The sequence below is a fragment of the Alexandromys fortis genome, unplaced genomic scaffold, assembly GCF_014885135.2.
Source record: "Alexandromys fortis isolate MF-2015 unplaced genomic scaffold, M_Fortis_MF-2015_v1.1 scaffold_356, whole genome shotgun sequence".
In the NCBI taxonomy this organism is placed as follows: domain Eukaryota; kingdom Metazoa; phylum Chordata; class Mammalia; order Rodentia; family Cricetidae; genus Alexandromys; species Alexandromys fortis.
Window position 1 is genome coordinate 557265 of NW_026068235.1, and position 10530 is coordinate 567794.

Consider the following 10530-nt stretch of genomic DNA (forward strand, 5'->3'; position numbering starts at 1 on the left):
CTGTAGAGAACAGCAGAAACAAACATTTGGGAAGATTTATAAAATTTTATCCCATTGGAAATGTGATATACCATTAGGCCAATTTACTCCTTTTTTTGAAGCACACTTTTCTGGATGATTTGTCCTTTTACTTCAGATGTCTCATTTGTCCAGTGGTCTTCAGATTCAATACATTTTTTTTTTTTTACTGAAAAGACAGAAACAAAGCCCATCCTCAACCCTCATTTTTGGGAGACTCTCTTTTGGCAAGTTATATCTGACTAAATGAAAACCACTTATTTCATAGGTTAGTTTAGATTAAAAGGACAGGCTGTTTGATGAACTATCACCTTTTCTATTTAAGGCATGCTCTTATCCAAATAGAATCTTATCAATTTTGGTGGTATCCATAGCTTTTCTTCTCCTGTGGAAACAAGAGCATAACCCCTTCCCCAGTGTAACACATGTCCTAGTTTCCATCCTGAGGTCAGTTCACCTTTAAACTATATCAGCTGATTTAATTCCATAGTTTTTCTATTATCCAATGTCTCCACAGCTGTTGTTCCTTTCTCATTAGCATTTAGAAAATTCAAAGTTAAGAAAGCATTATGCAATCTATTTCTAGAGGTTTTTATAATCCTTTTCTGTTCATTTAACATATTCTTTAGAGTTTGATTTAATCTTTTTATAACTTCCTGTCCTGTAGGATTGTGTGGTATGCCTGTAATATGCTTTATATTATAATAAGCAACAAAACTGTTTCATTTTCTTAGAGACATATGTTGGAGCATTGTCTGTATATGTACATGTATACCCATGATGTCCATAAAAAAATCTTAGTCCTATGAGAATCTGATATAGTTCTGACTTTTGAACAGAATCATAAGTGCTTTGTTCCACCTTTGTAAACATTTCTGATTTGTAGCCTGTCTTTCCTGATTTATTTGCATAAGTACAGAATGTATAAGTATAGAATGTAGGAGCTCCAGATATTGGTATGTGTCCTATTCAATGTGAGGAAGAATCCAGTTAGTTCTCTTTATAAGTTGAATTCTCTTGCTTTTGGGATTGCTGTTTTTAATCTCTCCAAAAAAATTACTACAAAAAATTACAGGGTTCATTTTCTTGCCATAATTTGACAATTTCATCATTATTAAAAGGTACTATAATTTCTGTTGAATCTATTCCTGCTAATTGACAATGTCTCAATTTTTCCTTTCAGAATTAACTCAGAGATCTTTTTCACAGAAGCTTTTAATTTTTTACCTGATTTATGTGGCTAAATATCCATTCTAAGATAATATCTTCCCTCTGCATTAAAATTCCTGTAGGGGAATGTTTGGAAGATAATATTACCTGAATGTAGTTAAGATTAGGAGTCACATGATCCACATGTACCTTCCATAATTTCTCTTTAATCAAAGCCAATTCTCACTTAGCATCAGTTGATAATTCCCTGGAACTATTTTTTTTCTTGTCATCATCTAAGGCTTTGTTCAAGTTAACAGTTCATCAGGTTTTATCCCAGTAGTGCATCATAGAAGGAAAATGTCTCCTAGCAAATTTTGGAAGACATTAAGAGTCTTCAATTGATCTCTCTTAATTTGTACATTTTGGGTTATAGTTTTTTCTAAACCTATTTTATAACCTAAATAACTAATAGAATCTTTTCTTGATATTTTTTCAGGAACAATTTGTAATCCCCAACAAGGCAAAATTTTCTTTATTTCTTCATTCTTTCTAAAGTATCTACATTTGAATCAGATAACAAAATGCTATTCATTAGCTGTTTACTGTTTGTCTCATGCTGGGATTCTCTACAACCATCTGTCCTTTCCCCCCCACCCCCTGCCGCTGTCCTTCCACTTTAAAACTGTATAGGTGTTCCATCCTTATGTTTCTATTTCCTCTTGCAGTGTCTGCTGATCTGGTCCTTAATGGGACCACCTGTGTGCTTCTCTGGCTTCTGCTGCCTGCCTACACAAGGATTTTTAAGTTGGTCAGCTAACACAGGTTCCTAAAATAATGTTTTGTTTATCTGATGTTAAAATAATGTGGCCATACTATGCTTTTATGTCTACATATGTATGTGTTATGTATGTGTTTTGTTTCCATAGTGTGCTTGTCTTATTTCTCTGTGTGTATGTGTGCATGTTTTAAGATCTGTAAAACTTGTAACTTCAGATTACAACAGCTCTGGAAAAATAAAAACACTTGGGTAGTTTCCATTTTGACGTCACTGTCATCTACCATCATCTTTTTAATAAGAGTATTGTGCTAGTATTCTTTGCCTTATTAAAATATTCCTTTTCGCCGGGCAGTGGTGGCGCACACCTTTAATCCCAGCACTTGGGAGGCAGAGGCAGGTGGATCTCTGTGAGTTCGAGACCAGCCTGGTCTACAAGAGCTAGTTCCAGGACAGGATCCAAAACCACAGAGAAACCCTGTCTCGAAAAACAAAAAAAAAAAAAAAATTCCTTTTCATCGTTTTACATTTACTAGCATTGGTAAATTAGTTGTAACTAATTGGGCAAAATAAATGTCTAAATTTAACTTAAATGTCTAATTTAAATATAACTATCAGGTAATGGTACCCAATTCTTCAGTGCTTTTACAGATCTGAGAGTATGGCATTTAACAAAAGAGCTTCTAACACAGAAACATGCCAGCTCCTGTAGCATCCTATAGCTTCTACAAGAAGATACATGGTTACAAAAGACCTTCTGCCTGGAGACTGCCTTTGGGTATGGCAAAGCCACCCAAACAGCAAAAAGGGGCCTTCCACCTCATTAGCTTACTGGACACTACAACAGGGGATCAATGGTCTCATCCTGCCAAGACAGGTAGACTAAATCTTCCCCCCACAGGAAAATCTTTGGGCCTCATGGACTCAGCAGCTAACGACAAATACTGCTTCCTAGACTGGTGTTCACCAAAGACTATGGAGAGACTTGGGATTGCCTGATGAAAAAAAAAAAAAAAAAAAAAAAAAAAAAAAAAAAAACCCAAACAAACAAAAATAAATAACAACAACAAAAAAAAGAAAGCCGTCTGATTTCTGCTCACTTATCCCTCCCAGATCTATCTAATGGCATTTAATGACTTAAGGTAGTGGTAGCTCATTATCTCATTTCTTAAGTTTCCTGCTAAAAATACACACAGGCTTCACCCAGTTCCTGGCATCCATTTTGGAATGATGGGTGGAAAGTTCCATTTCAAAGCCACATCCCCTGGGAGTTGCCTCAGTTCAAACTCCACCTTCAAGAAAGCCCACCAAACAGTGAAGCCTCCCCAAGGAGGGTTAAGACCACTCCCACAGGCTATTTAAACTGTCCCCCCCCCAGAACAAACACGTGGTCTCTCCAATTCTCCTTTCCCCTCTCTGTATTTTCCTGGAGGCCTCCTGGGAGCACTAATATCCATTAAACCTCGGTCTTTTCTAATTTGGTTTGATTTAGATTGTTGTGTTGGCAGAGAGGCTTGCCAGGTCAAAAAAAAACCTTAACATTTTCCTTTGCCGTAAAAGGAGATTCCACAACTTCCTTGCTGTCTTCACTATAAAACCAGAACCACAGGGCCAAAGCTGCCAGCTTTGCTGCTTGATGGGTCTGGAACTTGGCCCCCATATTAAACTGCATTTGTATCAGCTTTCTGTGGTAGATAGTTTCCTCCACTGTTAAAGATTTTCTTTAATTCCCTTGTACAGGCTGGAAGCTTAGGTAGGTGGGAACTTGCCTAAAATCACCACTCTCTCTTTTTATTTTTATTAATTTTTTTCATTTATTTTACATACCAACTAGAGTTTCCCCTCCCTCCTCTCCTCCTATTCCCTACGCCCACCTCAGTTCTACCTCCATCTACTTCTCCTCCATCTCCATTTAGAATGGGGCCGATCTCCCATGGGAGTCTACAAAGCATGACACATCAAGCTGAGGCAGGTCCAACCTGTTCCCCCACATCAAGACTGGGCAAGGCAACTCAGGGAATAGGTTCTCAAAGGCCGGCTCAAGCACCAGGGACAGGGCCTGATCTCACTGCTAGGAGTCCCATAAACAGATCAAGCTCTGCAACTGTCACACACATGTAGAGGGTCTAGGTTGGTACCATGCAGGCTCCCTAGCTGCCAGTTCAGAATTGGTGAGTTCCCATGATCTCAGGTCAACTGTCTCTGAGGGCTCCCCTATCATGACCTTGACCTCCTGGTTCATACAATCCTTCCTTTCTCTCTTCAACAGGATTCCTGGAGCTTGGCCTAGTACTTGGCTGTGGATCTCTGCATCTGCTTCCATCAGTTACTAGATAAATGCTCTCTCATAACAATTAGTATGTCACCAATCTGATTACAGGAGAAGGCCAGTTCAGTCAACAGCCCCAGAGAAGCTAGGTAACAAGGAGGGCCCAAAGAGAGGTACTTGGATTTCCCTGGGAGGGGGAAATAGAAGAGATCTCCTGGGTAAACTAGGGGAGGAGAAGGGATGGGGGTATGGGAACATGAGGGATTAGGTTGGCTCTTGGAGCCCACAAGACTATACAGTGAATATACACCTGACAGACCAATAGGCAGATCCATAGGAAGTGTATATGTACACGTCCACATGGAGTAGCCCATTTTGCAGAGTTGTGGGAATACTTGTCTTTTGAAAAAGTCATTGTCATATTTGTAAAAACCTTGTGAAGCCATGATTCTTCCCTTTGAAATAGGATTCATTCCCAAAACACATCAGCAGTGTGACTTCTGCATGGGCAATGGGGGGTGACCTTGTTCCATTCCCCCACACCTTAAGGCTTTAGAGCGATAGCATTCATTCTTTGTTCTAACAGTCAAATTGTCATAGAGTCAAACCCACAAAATTACATGCTAACAGACCACATAGAAATTTCTATAGAAGACAGGCACTCAGCAGGAAGATAGCATGGCCCACCTTTAAACAAATCCGGGTGTCCCCAAAGTTGGTTATTACAAAAGAGATTAGATGAGGAGAAGGGGTGAATCCAGGATTCAGGAATGTTTAGTAACTTTATCTAATGGTTACTTGGGGTAGGGAATTTTATCAGTTCTGTTTCTTTAGAGAACAATAATATAGGTCTTTCCTATTTCTTTATTGTCTTACTACAAAACCAGGTACCTATTTGTGATGATTCCCACATTCAAGTTATATTTAGCAAGTTTCTCTTTATTTTGTGATCATTATTAAGGTTCGCCAGCAGTAGCTAAGTAAAGCTGTCCACATGAGTTTTAATATCACTACAACTGCTTTCCTTATTAGAGTGTCTTCTTCAAATTCTCTGTTTTAAAAGCTTTCATTATAGAAGTCATTCATTTCTGTGGTTAGCTTTACTTCATGGTATTTTATCATTTTTAAAGAAAAAATTTTTTATGAGATGGGCTGTGGGACAATGGTCTGTACCCTGTCAACTGTATTTTAATAAAACGCTGATTGGCCAATAGCCAGGAAGGAAGTAGAGGTGGGGCAAGAGGAAAGTTTCAGTCTTCAGTCTTGACCTAGCCACAGAGGAAGCAAGATAGCAAGATGTGACTGCCTCACAAAAAAAGGTACCAAGCCACATGTGTATTAACACAAATAAAAATAATGGGTAAGAATGGGTAATAAATGTAAGAATTAATTAATAAGAAGCCTGAGCTAATAGGCCAATAAATTTATAATTAATGTAGACCTCAGTGTATTTATTTGGGACTAACCAGCTTCAGGACTGGGAGGAACAGAAACCTCGGTCAACAGAGATGGTGTGGTGATTTAGATGAAAATGGTCCCCATATATTTGAATGCTTGGTCACCAGGGGATGGTACTATTTTAAAAGATTAGGAGGTGTGGCCTTGTTGGGAGAAGCGTGTCACTGTGCAGGAGAGCTTTGAGGTTTTCAGGGCCCATGCCAAGTCTCTCTTCTTGCTGCCTACAGATCTGGATGTAGAACTCTCAGATAGTTCTTCAGTACCATGTCTCTTGCATGAAGTAGTGTTCCTCGCCATGATGACAATAAACTAAACCTCTAAAACTGTGAGCAAGCCCCAATTAAATGCTTTCTTTTATAAGAGTAGTCATGGTCATCTCTTTATAGCAATAGAACACTATGACATAAATTGGTACCAGGAATGGGGTATTGCTGTGACAGGCCTGATCATCCTGCTTGTTTTAATCAGGGTTTCTATTGCTGTGAAGAGACAGCATGACCACAGCTATGCTTATAAGGAAAACATTTAATTGACATGGCTCACTTACAGATTCAGAGGTTTAGTTCATTATCATCATGGCAGGCAGACATGGTACTGGCCACATCTTTATCAAAAGGCAACAGGCATTGGACTGTTACACTGCATGGTATCTTGAGCATAGGAAACCTCAAAGTCCACTCCTATGGTAACATAAGTCCTCCAACAAGGCCATATATACTCCAACAGAACCATAACTCCTAATAGTGCCACTCCCTATGAGCTTACAGGGGTTGATTTCATTCAAACTATCATATTGCTTGTTGGCAGAATGTAAATTTTGGATTAGAAAAACAATTGAAGTTTAAAACCTAAGGCTAAATGGAATAAAGAAAGTGGTGATCTCAGAGCAAGACCCCACCCAGTAAAGCTTCCAACTTGTGAAAAGTAAGTAAAGAAAAGCTTAAACAATGCAGGAAACAATAGACAGCTGATGCAGATGTGATTGAAGGAGCAGTATGTGTTCCAGTCCTAGCAAGCAGCAGAACTTGACAAGTTTGAAACTGGTGGTCCTGGAGAATGTAATAAAACATGCTGAACAAACCACAAGGAACAAGCCAGTAAGTAGCACTCGCCTATGGTTCTTTTTCAGTTCCCACCTCCAGGTCCCTGACTTGAGTTTCTGCCCTGATTTCCATGGATGATGGACTACCAGCTATAAGATAAAATCAACTGTTTCCTCACCAAGGTTACTATGGTCATTGTTTTTTATTATATCAACACAAGCTCTAAGACAGAAACTGATAACAGTCATGGGCTATTGCTGTGAAAGACTGGATCATATTTTTGCAAGGATTATGGAAGGACTTGAAAATTTGGGCTAGAAAAGTCACTGAGTGCTCAGAGCTCAGTGGGCTATTCTGTGGGAACTAAGGATAAACCAAAGAGCAGTACAGACAATGGAGGCCGGGCTTATGGGGTTTCAGAGTGGAGTTTGAGAGTTCCTTAAATACTCTACATGAACCATTTAATGTTTTGAATTAAGAACTACTAACATGAAACCTTGCTTTGCTGGAACAATTGATGATGGTCAGCTGAAAATTTACTGGTGATTAAGAAGAGGCTGAGAAGTCTTCTGGGAAGTTTTCCTTCAGAGTAAGCAGCTTGGTTCAGAGTGGGTTGAGGCTGTATATTATGCTGGTAGTCAAACTTGACCGTGTGAAAATCACTCAAGTGGTACTAGTCAGTTTTAAAGGCATGAAGGGGTAAGGAAGAGCAGCTGAAGCTTTGACAACCTCAACTGTGAAAATGCCCTCACTAGATTGGCCTGTGGGCAAGCCAATGGTGTATTTTCTTGGTTGGTGATTGGTGAAGCAAGTCCAGTTCACTGTGGGGTATATAGTAAAACATGCTGAGCAAGCCACAGAGAGAGAACCAGTGAGGAATACTCTTCCAGGTAGTCTGTGTCAGATACTGCCTTCAGGTCCTCAAGAGTTCTTGCCCTGACTTCCATAAATGATGGACTATAAGTTGAAAGATGAAAGAAGTCATTTCTTTCCCAGGATGATATGGTCACAGTATTTTATCACAGGACCAGAAATCATAACTAAGACAAAAATATTTTTAAAAAGTGTGTGTGTGTGTGTGTGTGTGTGTGTGTGTGTGCATGCAGGTATCTATGGATACAAGATGGTGTTGAATCCCGTAGAGCAAGAAACATAGACAGTTGTGAGCCACCTATCAGGGGCATTTGGGTCTGAGATTAGATCCTCTGGAAGAGTAATATGATTTCTTAACTACTAAGCCTCTCTCTAGCCTGTGAGAATTTTCCTTCTACTCCGGGTGATTATTATAATTTTTATTATAAGGGATATTAAGTTTTGTCAAAAACATTTTCTGCAACTATCAAAATTATGGTGTTATTTTTGTTCCCAAGTCCAGTTATGTGATACGTAGGTTTGAATGTGTTGGACCAACTCTGTATTCCTCAGGTAAAGTCTACCTCACAGTGATAAATGATCCTTTTGATATGTCGTTCAATTCAATTAACAAAAGCTTTGCTGAGTTTTGTATTTATGCTAATAAGGAAAATGAAAAACAGCATGGTAATGGCAGAAAAACAGTCATATATATCAATGGAATGGAAGACTCAGATATTTTTGAAAGATGCCAAAAATACCCAGTGGAGGAAGGGCAACATATTTAATAAATGATGCTTGGAAAATTAAATATCTAAATATGAAGAATTAAATCCTTATCTTGAATCCTGAACAAGATAATTTCTAATTAATCTAAGACATTAATGTAAGACTTAAAATATGAAACTGCTAGGAGAAAAGCCTAGGGGAAACACTTCAAGATATAGACATAGGCAAATACTTTATGGATAGGACTCTGATTGAGTCAGGAATTAGACCAAGTATTGACTAAAAGGATATCAACTAATATCATAACATTAAAAAGCTGTGTGGTGAAAGAAACAGTTAACCAAATCAAGAGAATGAGGAAAATCTTTACTAGAAGAATTATTATATAGAATGTACAAAGAACTCAAAAGGCAAACACCAGAAAAATAAACTCAGTCAAAAACTGAGCTAGGAAGCTAATTGGGAAGTTTTCAAAGAAGAAATACAAATAGCCAATAAATACTTTCTTTAATGCCCAAGAGCCTTAACTTTCAGGAACGCAGTAAAAACTACTTCAACATTCAGTCCCTGAGTGAATGGTTAGCACCAAGAAAATAAATGAGAACACATTCTGGAGAGGGTGTGAAGAAAGAGGAATAGCTCTTCACTTCCGGAAGGAGAATACATTGGTGAGATGGCAACAGAAATCAGTGTGGAGCTAGAAAGTAGCACCATGTGACCCAGCTCTAGCACCTCTGTGCATGTAGTCAAAGGACCCTTGTTTCCTGCCATCCACGCTTACTGCTGCTGTTTTCACAATATCAAGGAAATGGAGTGAGTTTAGGTACCCATCAACTGATTAATAGAAAATAAAAATGTAGTGTGTACGCACAGAGGAATTTTATTCAGTCACAAGAAGGTGAAATTATCAAATTGGCCAGAAAATGGATGATACTAAAACATATTATAGTGAGGTCTCCCAAACCAGAAAGATAAACACCGCATGTTCTATGTCAAATGTAAGTAGTAGCCTTAATTTTGTGTATGTGCATGTCTGCAGGCAAGTGAGGGAGGGTAGTTAGAATTTCTATTGTTGTCAAGAGACAGTATGACCATGACAACTCTTATAAAGGAAAACATTTAATTGGGACTGGCTTACAGTTCAGAAGTTTAGTCCATTATCACCATGGCAGGCAGACACGGTGCTGGAGAAGTAGCTAAGAGTTTTGCATCTTAATCTGCAGGCAGCAGGGAGAGATTGGAACACAAGGCCTGGCTTGAGCTTCTGAGACCTCAAAGTGCGCCCCGAGTGACACACTTCCTACAACAAGGTCACATCTACTCCAGCAAGGCCAAACCTCCTAATAGTGCCACTCCCTGTGAGCCTATGGGGGCCATTTGCTTTCAAATCACCACAGTAAATGTCAGGAACCTAGGCAGGGGTCCAGGACAGATGGGGAAAGAGGCTTTAAGGTGAGTGTTAGGGAGAATAACAGAACACACACTGCTATAAAAGTAAAAGGATAATACTGAAAGTAGATTGTTTAGAAGGCATGTGTTTCAGGGAGATGTAAGAGAAGAAAGAGGGAGATGGGAGTCAAGCTAAGGATGGTGGTTTGAATAAGAATGGTCTCACAAATTGGGTGGTGGTGGCACATAACTTTAATCCCAGCACTTGGAAGGCAAAGGCAGGTTGATCTCTATAGCTTCAAGGCCAGCCTGTTCTACAAGAGCAAGCTCCCGGACAGCTAGGGCTGTTACACAGAGAAACCCTGTCTTGAAAAACAAAACAAAACAAAACAAAACAAAAAAATGGTCCCACAGGATCATTATTTGAATGCTTAGTCACCGGGAACAGTGACTAAGACACCAAGATTAATATAGGTATGACCATCTGTAATGAAACCTGAAAATTCAAATGGTTAAAAAAATTCCACTAGGAGAACACGAGCAGGGATGTCAGGACCGCGGGGGGTGCACCCACCCACTGAGACAGTGGGGCTGATCTATTGGGAGCTCACCAAAGCCAGCTGGACAGTGACTGAAACAGCATGGGATAAAACCGGACTCTCTGATCATGGCGAACAGTGAGGACTGATGAGAGGCCAAGGTCAATGGCAGGGGGTTTTGATCCTACTTCATGTTCTGGCTTGATGGGAGCCTAGCCAGTTTGGATGTTCACCTTCCTAGACATGGGCGGAGGGGGGAGGACCTTGGACTTTCCACGGGGCAGGGAACCATGACTGCTCTTTGGA

General features: G+C 39.6%; 1 pseudogene; it reads left to right on the forward strand.

Annotated features, from left to right (window-relative positions):
• Positions 1 to 10530, forward strand: part of LOC126493836 (60S ribosomal protein L3-like) — a 32901-nt pseudogene that overhangs the window by 21343 nt on the left and 1028 nt on the right.